This window comes from Tupaia chinensis, unplaced genomic scaffold, assembly GCF_000334495.1.
Source record: "Tupaia chinensis unplaced genomic scaffold, TupChi_1.0 Scaffold143636_1, whole genome shotgun sequence".
NCBI lineage: Eukaryota > Metazoa > Chordata > Mammalia > Scandentia > Tupaiidae > Tupaia > Tupaia belangeri.
This window is the reverse complement of record NW_006203484.1, coordinates 483,026-495,933: the sequence shown is the minus strand read 5'-3', so window position 1 is coordinate 495,933 and position 12,908 is coordinate 483,026. Positions and strand designations below refer to the sequence as shown.

At 38.2% G+C, this 12,908-nt stretch overlaps 1 pseudogene; it reads right to left on the bottom strand.

The window, feature by feature from the left end:
- Positions 1 to 8,149: 8,149 nt before the first annotated feature.
- LOC102497101 (prostaglandin E synthase 3 pseudogene) lies at positions 8,150 to 8,648 on the bottom strand (annotated as a pseudogene).
- Between the last annotated feature and the right edge of the window lie 4,260 nt (positions 8,649 to 12,908).

The window sequence follows — 12,908 nt, the reverse complement described above, 5'->3', positions numbered from 1 at the left end:
CCTATTGGAATGCCTTTTATTTCATTATTTTGTCTGATCCATTGGTAGGACTTCCAGTGCTATATTGAATAGGAGCAGAGAAAGTAGGTAGTCTTGTCTTGTATCAGTTTTCAGTGGAAAACCTCAGTATTCGGTTTTTCAAAGATGATTTTTATTATGCTGAGAATCGATCCTTCTATGCCAATTTCCTGAGAGTCTTAATCATAAAGGAATGTTGTATTTTGTCAAATGCTTTTTCCACATCAATTGAAATGATCATAGGGCTTTTATCTTTCTTCTTGTTAATATGGTATATTACATTTATGGTTTTGAGTATGTTGAACCACCCTTCCATCCCTGGAATCAAGCCTACCTGGTCGTGACAAATAACCTTTTTTATATGCTGTTAAATATGGTTAGCAAGTATCTTGTTGAGAATTTTTGCATCTATATTCATCAGGGATATAGGTCTGTAGTTTTCCTTTTTTGTCATATCCGTATCTGTTTTGGGAATGAGGGTAATGGAGGCTTCATAGAATGAATTTGGAAGCGTTCCTTCCTTTTGGATCTCTAGAAACAGTGTGAGTAGCATGGGGGGTTACCTCTTCTTTAAAAATTCTATAAAATTCGGCATTGAAGCCATGGGAACCTGAACTTTTCTTTGTTGGGAGGTCATTTATTACTGATTCAATCTCATTGCCTGTTATAGGTCTATTCAGGCTTTCTATGTCCTTCTGTGTCTATCTTGGTAGATTATATATGTCCAGGAATTTGTCCATCTCATCCAGGTTTTCTTCTTTGTTGGCATATAGTCGCTTGTAGTATCCTCTAATGATGTTATGTATTTCTATTGTGTCTGTTGTAATGTGCTTGATTCGTTGCAAATTTGATGTATCTGTTTCCTTTCTTTCTTCTTAATTAGTCTAGCTAATGATGTGTCAATTTCACTTATTTTTTCAAGGAACCAGCTTTTGCTCTTGTTTATTTTCTGTATAGTTTGCTTATTTTCTATTTCATTTATTTCTGCTCAAATCTTTATTATTTCTTTTCTCCTGGCATCTTTCGGATTTTTTTTTCTAATTTCCTGAGGCATGATGTTAGTTTGTCCTTTTGCCACCTTTCCAATTTTTTCTTGTGTGCACTAATTGCTATGAACTTCACTTATGAATGTTTTTACAGTATTCCATAGATTATAGAAACTTATATACTCATTATCATTAGTTTCCATGAATCTTTTGATTTCTGTCTTAATCTCTGCAGTCGTCATAGAGTCATTCAGAAGTAGATTATTTAGTTTCTATATATTTGTATATTTTTGAGGACTTTTCCTGAGGTTAATATCAGATTTAATTCCATTGTGATTGGAGAAGATGCTGAATATAGTTACTATGCCTTTGAATCTGTAAAGGCTGATTTTGTGCCCTATATGTGATCAATCTTTGAGAAAGTACCATGTGGGGCTGAGAAAAATGTATATTTTGTGGTTTTTGGGTGGAAAGTTCTATAGATGTCTATCTAGTCCATATAATTGATACCATAAATCATTTAGGTCCTGAATCTCTTTGCCTTTTTTTTTTTTTATCTCATTGACCTGTCTAAACAAGATAATGGGTTGTTGAGATCCCAACAATTATTGTGTTACAGTTTATCTCTCCTTTTAGATCTAGCAGTCTTTCCTTTATATATTTGGGTCCTCCTGAGTTTGGTGCATAGATATTTATAATAGTTATATCTTCTTGGTGAATTAGCCCTTTTACTACTATATAATGCCCTTTTTTGTCTCTTAAAGTCTGTTTTGTCCGAAATCAGTATAGTGACTTCTGCTCTTTTCTGGTTTCTGTTTTCATGGAATACCTTTTTCCAGCCCTTCACTTTTAGTCTATGTATGTTTTTATCCATGAGATGGGCTTCTTTTAGGCAGCAGATAGAGGGTTTCTGATTTTTTTTTTTGAGAGAGAGATTTTTGATACAGGGTGCGTGTGCTCACCTGAAAGATAGAGACAGAGAGATAGAAAGCAAAAAATCACCCCCCCCCGCAAGGGGGGTGGCCACGCCACAATCCCTTCTCCTCCATTTTCCTCTCGGGATCTTGGCCACGCATGTACACACATGCACCCAGCGTGAGTTTAAGCCACCGGGTCCAGGACTCAAACCGCAGTCAGTTACATGGGAGTTCAGCAACATAGCCATTATGCTAACTGCTGGTCCCAAGAAAGTGAGAAAGCAAGCCACCAGGTCCAGGACTCTAATTGCGGGTGCCCATGTGGGAGTCCAGTGCCCTTGACCACCATTCCACCTACCAGCCCCAGGTTTCTGATTTTTAATCCATTCAGCCAGCCTGTGTCTCTTGATCGGAGAATTTAATGCATTGACATTCAATGTTATTATTGATATTTCGACTTGTCCTTACCATTAAGTTGGCCATATTCCTGGTTGTTTTTTGTTCTCTTATTGCTGTCTGTCTCTCTTTAGTTATTTTGGTATACTACTCCTTTCAGAATTTCTTTTATTTATTTATTTATTTTTTGGTTGAGAGGTTTTTGCTATAGGGTGCATGCGCTCCACCAGAAATACAGAGAGAGACAGAGAGATAGAAAGCGAGAAATCACCCCCCAGAGGAGATGGCCACACCGCAATCCCTTCTCCTCCATTCTCCTCTTGGGACCTTGGGCACACATGAACATGTGCCCGGCGTGAGTTTAAGTTACCAGGTCCGGGACTTGAACCGTGGTCCACTACATGGGAGTCCAGCGACATAGCCATTACACTAACTTCTGGTCCCTCCTTTCGGAATTTCTTGAAGAGCTGGTCTGGAGTTGGTAAATTCTATCAGATTTTGTTTATTCAAGAATGGTTTGAAACCAGCAGTTAGTGTAATGGCTATGTCACTGGACTCCCATGTAATCGACTGTGGTTTGCGTCCTGGATCCGGTGGCTTTAAACTTACGCCAGGCACGTGTGCGTGCATGCCCAAGATCCCGAAAGGAGAATGCAGAAGAAGGGATTGCGGCTTAGCCATCCCCTCCTGGGGTGTGTGTGTGTGTGTGATTTCTTGCTTTCTATCTCTCTGTCTCTCTCTGTCTGTCTGGTGAGCGCACGCGCCCTATAGCAAAAAACTCTCAAAAAAAAAAAAAAGAATGGCTTTTTTTTCTTTTCCCATATGAAGGATAATCTTGCCAGGTATAGTATTCTTGGTTGAAATCATTATTTATTTAACACTCTGATTATATTTCCCCCTTCTTTCCTTGCTTGCATTGTATCCGATGAGAGGTCTGGTGTTAATCTGATGGGATAGCCTTTGTAAGTGATTTGAGGTTTTCTCTTGCCAATCTTAATATCTTGTCTTTTTCTGTCGTTTTGGTCAATCTTGCTATAATGTGGTATGGAGAGGATCTTCTTGGATTGATTCTACTTGAGGTTCTTTGTATTTCTTGGGTCTGGATGTTTGAGTGCCTCTCTAGATTTGGAAATTTTTCTTCCAGAATTTTGTGGAATAGATTATTAATGCCCTTAGTTTCTTCACTTTATGGGGTACCAGTTATTCATATATTTGGGCGTTTCATGGTATCTAGTATTTCTCGTATATTATTCTCAATTTTGTTGGTTGTTTTCTCAGTATTTTTTTTTCTAGGTGATTGGTTTTGTCTTCTACTTCTGAAATTCTGTCTTCTGCATGGTCTAACCTGCTTTTGATAGTTTTGAGGAAGGTTTTAATTTCCTGTATTATAGCCTTCATGACTAACAGTTCCATTTGATTCTTTTTTATGGTGTCCAATTCTTCTTTCATATCGTAGAAGGAATTTCTCATGCTTTGGAGCTCTTTCCTCTTGCATCTCATAGAATTTTGTTACCATAAATATTCTAAATTCTTTTTCAGTAACATGCTCTAAATTTTTCCTACTTGGAGACCGGTTACATTGTTCCCTTGGTGGAGATATACTACTTGATTCTCTCATCCCTGAGGCTCTTCTTCGATTTTTAGTCATTTGGTAATGTAGTCACTTCTGGTCAATTTGTTGGAGAGGGATTCTGTGACCGTGAACTCATGTGTTTCCTCCACTGTGAAATAATTCGGTGCTATTTTCTCCCTTCTACTAAGTCCTTAATTGCGGGAGTCACAGGGGGAGTTTTGCAATCAGATTTATGAAGGGGAATTTCACTATTTTTGTAACCACTACAGTGATGTACAAAGAATTCTCTAAAATGCACAATGCTCAGATGGTTAGCTACTATGCACCTAATCGTCTCTAGGCAGAGGGTAAGGGCTGAGAAGTAAAACAGCAAAGTAGGGTAAAGAAAAAGAAAGTAGGAAATAGAAATAAGGAGAGAAGTTGAAGAAAAAGGAAAGAAAGTACTAGAAGAAAAAAGAGAAAGAAAGAAAAAAATCACTTTGCAAAAAATGAAATTGGGATGAAAATGGAAAATTGCGCAATGTGTTTGCGATCGCGCAAAGGCCCACAACAGGCAAAGGTGGAGAAGGCTAGCAGGTTTCTGTCCTAGGTGAAAAAAAAAGACAGAGATTAACAAGAGAAAAGCCCAAGGAGGGCAGAGAGCTTTTTTTTCAAAAAGAGAAAAAAAAGTTAGAAGGGACAGAGGAGAGCAAGATGGAGCAAAGCAGCCTTTCTACCTGGCTAGTGTTGGATCTGGGAGGGGGCCACTGGCTGGAGGAGACTTCACAGCCATGAAGTTGAACCCAGAGGGCCAAAATAGGCAAAGGTGGAGATGGCCAGCAGCTTTCTGTCCTGGCTAGCACTGGGTCTGGGAGGGGGACACTGGCTGGGGGAGACTTCACAGCCATGAAGTTCAACCCAGAGACCCAAAACAAGCAAAGGTGGAGATGGCGAGCAGTTTTCTGTCCTGGCTAGCACTGGGTCTGGGAGGGGGACACTCCCTTGTCATCTTTTTTATAAAGAATTATTTTATTTAACTTTATTTGTTTATTTATTTTGATTTGACCAGAGGGACAGAGAGAAAGTGAGAAAGCAAGCCCCCAGGTTTCTGTGCAGATAGCAGACCTGCAAGCATGGTGAATGTCCCTAAAACCCACTGGATCTTCTGTAAGGAGTATGGCAAGCACAAACCTCATAAAGTGGCACAGTACAAAAAGGGCAGGGATTCTCTGTATGTTCAGGGAAAGTGGCATTATGACAGGAGGCAGAGTGGCTATGGTGGATAGACTAAGCCTATTCTCTGGAAAAAAGCAAAAACTACAAAGAAGATTGTGCTGAGGCTTGAATATGTTGAGCCCAACTGCAGATCTAAGAGAATGCTGGCTATTAAGAGATGTAAGCATTTTGAACTGGGAAGAGATAAGAAGCGAAAGGCTCAAGTGATCCAGTGCTAAGCCTCATCTTTTTTATTATGAAGACAACAAAATCTTGAGGTGAATGTTCACCTCATTTGATTACAGTTGGGCTTTTTGTGAGGGAATAAGGTAATCAATAAAATTCCCCTTTTGTGGGCAAATTTGATTCGTTGTAAAAAAAAAAAAAAAAAAAGGCAAGCCCTACATGGGACTCAAATCGCAGTCATCCATGTGGGAGTTTAGTGCCCTTAACTACCATGCTACCTGCTGGTCCCAACATCCCTTGTCATCTTTTAAAAATATATTCTTCAGTAAGAATTGCATATTTCAATATGTAAATCTTTAAGTCTGGTCTCTTTTAATTCTGTATCATGCATTGCTTTTGTAGAAATACATGTGCTTTCGGGACCAGCAGTTAGCATAATGGCTATGTCGCTGGACTCCCACATAGTCGACCGTGGTTCGCGTCCTGGACCCGGTGGCTTAAAACTCATGCCGGGCGCGTGTGTGTGTGTGTGCCCAAGATCCCAAGAGGAGAATGGAGGAGAAGGGATTGCAGCGTGGCCATCCCCCCTGGGGGGTGATTTCTCACTTTCTGTCTCTCTGTCTCGCTCTGTCTGTCTGGCGAGCGCATGCACCCTATAGCAAAAACCTCTCAAAAAAAAAAATACATGTTCTTTTTCCCAGTATTTTTGGGATGTCTTTGTTGACACTTGTATAATAAATATCCTCTTGATATAATTTCCATCAATTATCACTAGATATCAAACAGGAATAGAATGTTTTTTTAATGTTTTCTCACTTTTGTTTGTCTTAATAATTATTTTGAGTTGTCAGAGTTAGATCTTTGCACCTTGGAGAGAAAACGGTCTCTTTGAAATCATTTACATTTTCCATTCTCCTCGTCAGACCATATATTTAGTAGATAACTTAAAATCATTAGGGCCAGTAGGTGGTATGGTGGTTAGGGCCCTGGACTCCCACATGGCTGGCTGCAGTTTGAGTCCCAGACCTGGTGACTTGCTTTCACACTTTCTCTCTCTCTCTTTCTCATGAGTGCACATGCCCTATGGCAAATTTAAAAAATAATAATAATAAATAAATAAAATAAAATAATTATTTTTAAAAAATTATTTGATTTGGTTGACATTTTTCTGATTATAGAAGCCTTATTCTCTTGCTTTCATGGTTACTTGTGTGACAGTACACAGCTGTTAAAATAATAATTTCTTTCTAGGGAGGAGGGTAGAAAAGTAGCTTATAAACTTGGTTTATGAGTTTGTATTATTTTCTTAACTTTTGTGTTGACTCTAACTTAAACATGCCAACAGGAGTTTTCAAGAATTTTTATTTATGGAAATATTGTTTATAAGTTGACAAAGTGTAGGAAGTTCATCTAGACTGGAATATCCAAGCAAGAAAACACACAAGTGTACAAAATCATTATTCACTTTGTTGTTTTATAAATTCGTATGAACTTGGGGTATTTGTTGCCCATTACTATACAGATGGAAATAAATGTTGAACAATGGTTGATCATGTGGGATCTGATTCCCTAAACCACTAGGGTTTAGGCTATAGGGTCAGCCTCCTCCTTATGTTTCTCAAATAGAGCCAAACCTCTTTTGCTTTGGTACTTCTCAATTAACAAATAATTTGTTCAAATTAACTGAAATTTTTATTACATCTTAGTCTTTTTTTTTTTAAGTCTTCCAACAGTTTATTAGAAATAATGTAGACATTTTAAAAAATCCCCACTGTCATGAACATAAATTGAGGTTTTTCAACCCTAGTAAAAGCTGAATCAAAAAAATAAATAAGGGAACCAGCAGTTAGCATAATGGCTATGTTGCTGGACTCCCACGTGGTCGACTGCGGTTCGCATCCCGGACCCGGTGGCTTAAAACTCACGCCGGGCGCGTATGCGTACGTGCCCAAGATCCTGAGAGGAGAATGGAGGAGAAGGGATTGCGGCATGACCATCCCCTCTGGGGGGTGATTTCTCGCTTTCTGTTTCTATGTCTCTCTTTGTCTGGCGAGCGCACGTGCCCTATAGAGAAAACCTCTCCAAAAAAACAAACAAACAAAAAAGAAATAAAAAATCCAATAATGTATTAACATTTTTTTTTTCACTCATTTGCCATACTGACAGTGCAAATACAAATCTGGTCTAAATGTACAGACTCTCAAGCAACAATGTACAGCTTTCTTTGTCCTCCATCCTAAGAGATGTAAAAGCTTAAGGGCCAAACAATACCAAATGTATAGGCTTCAAAAACCATCTATGTAGGGCATTTGCTAGTTTTAGCTAAGATGCATCTGAGAACACTGACAAGTGATCACTTACATAACAATAATGTGAAGTAAATTTTTTGAAAAATTATTTTTGAAAAATAAACTTTGGTGGAACAATCCTTAAAGATACACCAGAGGAACAGGTGGTTATTAGTTTCAGCTATCAGCCGATTTTTGTTTCAGCCTCTTTAAATCCATGTTTTAAAATCTAAAATTTAGTTCTTTCCCTTAGCTGAGAGCTTCCTATCATGTCAATTTCTATGTTATGAAGTAATGGAGACTTAGGTGAAATGTTTTATTTATCACCACTGCTTTATCAATTGTCTAGGACCTCAACAGCTTCATGGAAGTCTGGGAAATGTTCATGCATAAGGTTATTGTCTTAGCTGACTTAAAACTACCCCATACAATGATACTTACTTATCAACCCTTAGTGAAGCCTTTTAAAAAACAGGTTGAAAATGGGTTAAAGGAGGCAAATACAGCATCTGCCTTTAGAGCTATCAACTCAGGAATTCTCTCAATTATGAAATCTTGTAGAGAAGTTATTTTTCTGTCTCAAAATCCAGGTGATGACAACATTCTTTACTCCAGATCTGGCATTTTTTTCATCATCTCTGTCTTGTGAATCATCATCTGCTCCATCTACTTCTGGTAAATCTACATCCTCATCACCACCCATGTTGTTCATCATCTCAGAGAAACGATCAAAATTAGACATGTCTTCATCTGAATCGTCTTCCCAGTCTTTCCAATTATTAAAGTTCACACTAAGCCAGTTAAGCTTTGCCCTTTCTTTTGTTAACCTTGGCTATGACTATCCAGATTCTCCTTTCCGTAAACAACATAAAATTGATCTATCCATTCTTTTATGCTTGGAATCATTTGGATAAATACAGTGGAAAAGATCAATTTCATTTAAATGTTTAAAATTATCACTTCCTCCAAGACAACTGAATGTAAGTTTGGATTTTTCAAAATTTACCTTAACATCTTTACTGTCTTCAACACAAAATTCAATGAAGACATAGTCCCTTCTATCATACCACTTTGCAGAAGCAGGCTGCATTGTGAACAGGGCAGGGGGATGGGTGCATGGGTGGGTGGACTGGCCTCTCTGGTGGCAGCTGCTGGGCAGGTGACTCTACTCCGGTGGTGACTCCGGCGTTTTTCTTGCATCTTAGTCTTATAACAGAAGTATCGTGAGTCAATGGGTATGACAGAGTCATTTTCTGGGACAAATTATTTTAAAAATTAGCACAATTTTCCCAAAAATATATGCTCACTTTATATCTCTATTTCACATTTTGGTAATTCTCACAATATTTCAATTTTTTTCATTATTATTGTACTTGTTATACTGATCTATGGTCAGTTATCTTTGATGTTACTGTTACAATTGTTTTGGGGCACCATGAACCATGCTTCCATAAATAGTGATTGCTCTGTGGATCTGGGCAAAGATGATTAAAAGCCTTCTAGAAAGGATTCACCATTCTAGATGCCATTGAGGAAATTCACAATTCATAGAAAGAAGTCAAAGTTTAAGTTACAGAAGTGTGGAAGAAATTGACTCTACCCCTCATGGATGACTTTGAGGGGTTCAAGATTTTGACAGAGGAAGTAAATGTAGATGTGGTAAAAATAACAAGAGCATGTGACTGAATTGCTACAATCTCTTGATAAGACTTTAATGGATGAGAAGTTGCTACTTATAGGTGGGTGAAGAAAGTGGTTACTTGAGATGGAATCCAAGAGAGAGAGAGAGAGAGAGAGAGAGAGAGAGAGAGAGAGGGAAAGTGAGAAAGCACTCCCCAGAGAGGATGGCCATACTACAATCCCTTTTCCTCCCAGGATTTTAGGCACACATGCACATGCACCCAGTGTGGTCTTTAAGCCACCAGTTCCAGGATATGACCTGAATAGTTAGTCATATGGGACCTATGCCACTGGCTGGCCCCATAACACCTGGCCAGGTTGTTTTCTCACTTTCCCTTTCTCTTTCTGGCAAGCGACCCTACCGTATAGCAAAAGTTTTTTAATAAGTGTCGAGAAACATCCCCTTTAGAACTGTTTTTGCTGTATCCCATAAGTTTTAGCATGTTGTGTTTTGGTTTTCATTCATCTCTATGTATTTTCCAGTTTCCCTTGTGATTTTTTTTCTTAGACTCCTCTGATTGTTTCCACAAATTTGTAAATTTTCCAATTTTCCTTTTGTTATTGTTGTCTAACATTAGTTGTGGTCAGTGAAAATATTTGGTATGATATCTATCTTCTGAAATCTACTGAGAATTTGTGGCCTAAAATACATTTTGAATGACTAATGTTCACTTGAGAAGAATGTGTACCCTGTTGTTGGGTAGAATGTTATTTTTATGTATAACTGCTTACCATATTTTTTAAGACCTATATTTCCTTATCTTCTTTCTGATTTTCTACCTATTATTGCTAGCTAGATATTGAAGTTCCCCATTATTATGAACTGGTTCTTTCTCCCTTCAATTCTTTCAATTTTTGCTTCATATATTTTGATGACCTCTTATTAGGTGCATACATCTTTATTAATGCTCTTTTCTTGCTTGTATCAAACCATTTATTGTCTCTTATAACTTTTTTCTATAATTTATAAAGCCTATTGCATCTGATGTTAATACAGCCACTACTTTTTTAAAGTTTACTTTATTCACGATAGTGTGTACACATGTGAGAGATGAGAGACATATATCTATAGACAGAGATAGAGAGACATCCTCAAAAAATCTGGTTATGCCATAATCCCTTTCCTCTAGCATTCTAGTCTATCATGATCTTGGGTGCACATGAGCACATCTGGTATGTTTCAGGTTTCAGGTTGACTAGGCTGGGGTTCTGAACCTGTAGACAGCATTGTGGCTTCCAGAACAGCAGCTCAGTGTGTTACCAACTGTGCCACCAAAGCTGGGCCCACTTTTCTCTTTTCACTATTTGCTTGAAATGTCTTTTTTCATTCTTTTAAAAAGATTTATTTATTTAACTTTATTTGTTGTTATTATTTTTTAATTTGACCAGAGAGAGAGACAGAAAGAGAGAAAAGGAAAGTAAAAAAGCAAGCTGCCAGGTCAAACTGCAGTCAGCCATGTGGAAGTCCACAGGCCTTAACCAAACGCCACCTGCTGATCCCCATTTTTTTACTTTTAATCCATTTATGTATTTAGATCTTAACCTGAGTCCCTTCTAGACAGTATATAGTTGGATTTTTATTTATTTTTAAGGTTTTTGCCATAGTAGGTGTGCACTGACTGGAGAGAGACAGAAAGAAACAGTGAGAAGGATAGTGAGAAATACTCTCCCAGGGGATATGACCACACCACAGTCTTTTCTCCTCCATTTTCCTCCTCAGATTTTGGGCATACTTGCATATGCATCTAACATGATTTTCAAACCACTGGGTCCAGGACTTGAACCCTGGTTGGCCATGTGAGAGACCAGCACCCTATCACTGCATCACCTGCTAGCCCCAGTTGGATCATTTTTTTAAAAATCCATCTGCCAATCTCTGTCTTTTAATTAGAGAATTTAATGTGTTTATATTTAAGACAATCATTGATAGTGAGGGATTTCTGTCATTGTGCTATTGTTTTCTATATGCCTTATAGATATTTTGCTATTTAGTTCCTGCATTATTGTGATTTTGTTTTTAATTTTTCTGTAGTAATATGGTTTTTTAAAATTTTTAATTAAATAATTAATTAATTAATTTTTGGAGAGGTTTTTGCTATAGGGCGCGTGCGCTTGCCAGGAAGACAGAGAGAGACAGAGAGACAGAAAGTGAGAAATCACCCACCAGGGGGGATGGCCACGCCACAATCCCTTCTCCTCCATTCTCCTCTCAGGATCTTGGGCACGCATACACATGTACCCGGTGTGTGTTTAAGCCGCCGGGTCCGGGATTCAAACTGCGGTCGACTCCGTGGGAGTCCAGTGACATAGCCATTACGCTAACTGCTGGTTCCTGTAGTAATATGTTTTAAAAGCAGTGTAGGAGCTGGCAGATGGCAAGGTAGTTAAATGCACTGTACTCTCACATGTCCTGGACCTGGCAGCTTGGTTTCTCACTTTCTCTCTCTCTCTCTCCCTCTGTCTCTGGTCAAATTAAAAATAAATAAATGATGTTAAATAAAATCATTCTTTTTTTTAAAAAAGAGCAGTGAAGAAGAAGAGGTGATAATAACCCCCATTCCAACCAATGCCTGTGCACTGCTGCATCCCCCATGTCCAGTGGCTACACCCAACCATTATCACCACTATGCCTAAGAGGCTAAAGGGGATGCTGAAGGAAATAAAGCCAAGGCAAAGGATGAACCATAGAGATCTGCAAGATTATCTACAAAACCTGTTCCTCCAAAGCCAGAGCCTAAGCCCATGAAGGTCTCTACAAAAAAAGAAAGAAAATGTATCCAAAGGAAAAAGAGAAAAGTTGACACTAGCAATAATGGGAAAAACCCTACAGAACATGGAGATGCCAAAAGAGACCAGACAGAAAGCTGAAGGTGAAATATGTGCATATTTTATTACTGTACACTTCTGGTGACTAAACAAGTTGAAATACTATTTTTGATTAAGTTTTATAAAAATGCAGAATTTTATTTTAGCTTTCTTTTTAAATCGATGTTCTGAGCACACAGAACACTTCATTGTTTTGGGAGAAAGAGGCATTTTTTTTAATTTTTTTAATTTTTTTATTTTATTTTTTATTTTTTATTTTTTATCATCATATCTTCTTCATATTACATTGGATTACATATAACTTTACAGTGTATTACATTGTTTCTTCAAAAGGGAATGCCATGCACGTCAGTCAGTACAGAGACATTAATCTCCCCACTTCAACATTCCATATCTTTTCTGTTTTCCCCAATCATTATCTTTATTATTCTAATTATTTTTATAAAACAGTCAATAGCTATTTCTCGTTTTGCTTTTAAAAATACTTTGCCCGTCATGAAACACTTCTCAGACCAATCCAGTTGAGAATTCTATACATGTCATCATCAACAGTTAATAAGCCCTATCTGTTTCTCACTAACGTCCTGTCTCTCTATTGCTCACTTGCTATCTTTCTCTATCCTCTTCTCTTCACTTACCCCATTCCACACTGTCCTATTCTCATTAAGTACCTTCACTTCAAGAATGGTAGAGTAGTTCCTGTTCTTCCCTGAGGCAATGCAGGGCTGGTAACCATCATCTTCTCAAGTTGCAAGTTCTCAGACCTTGTTTTCCGCTTCAGCTTGCTGGTCCAAAGGCCACACGCCAGCCCTGGAGAGGCAGCTGAACGCCGGGGCATGAGCCC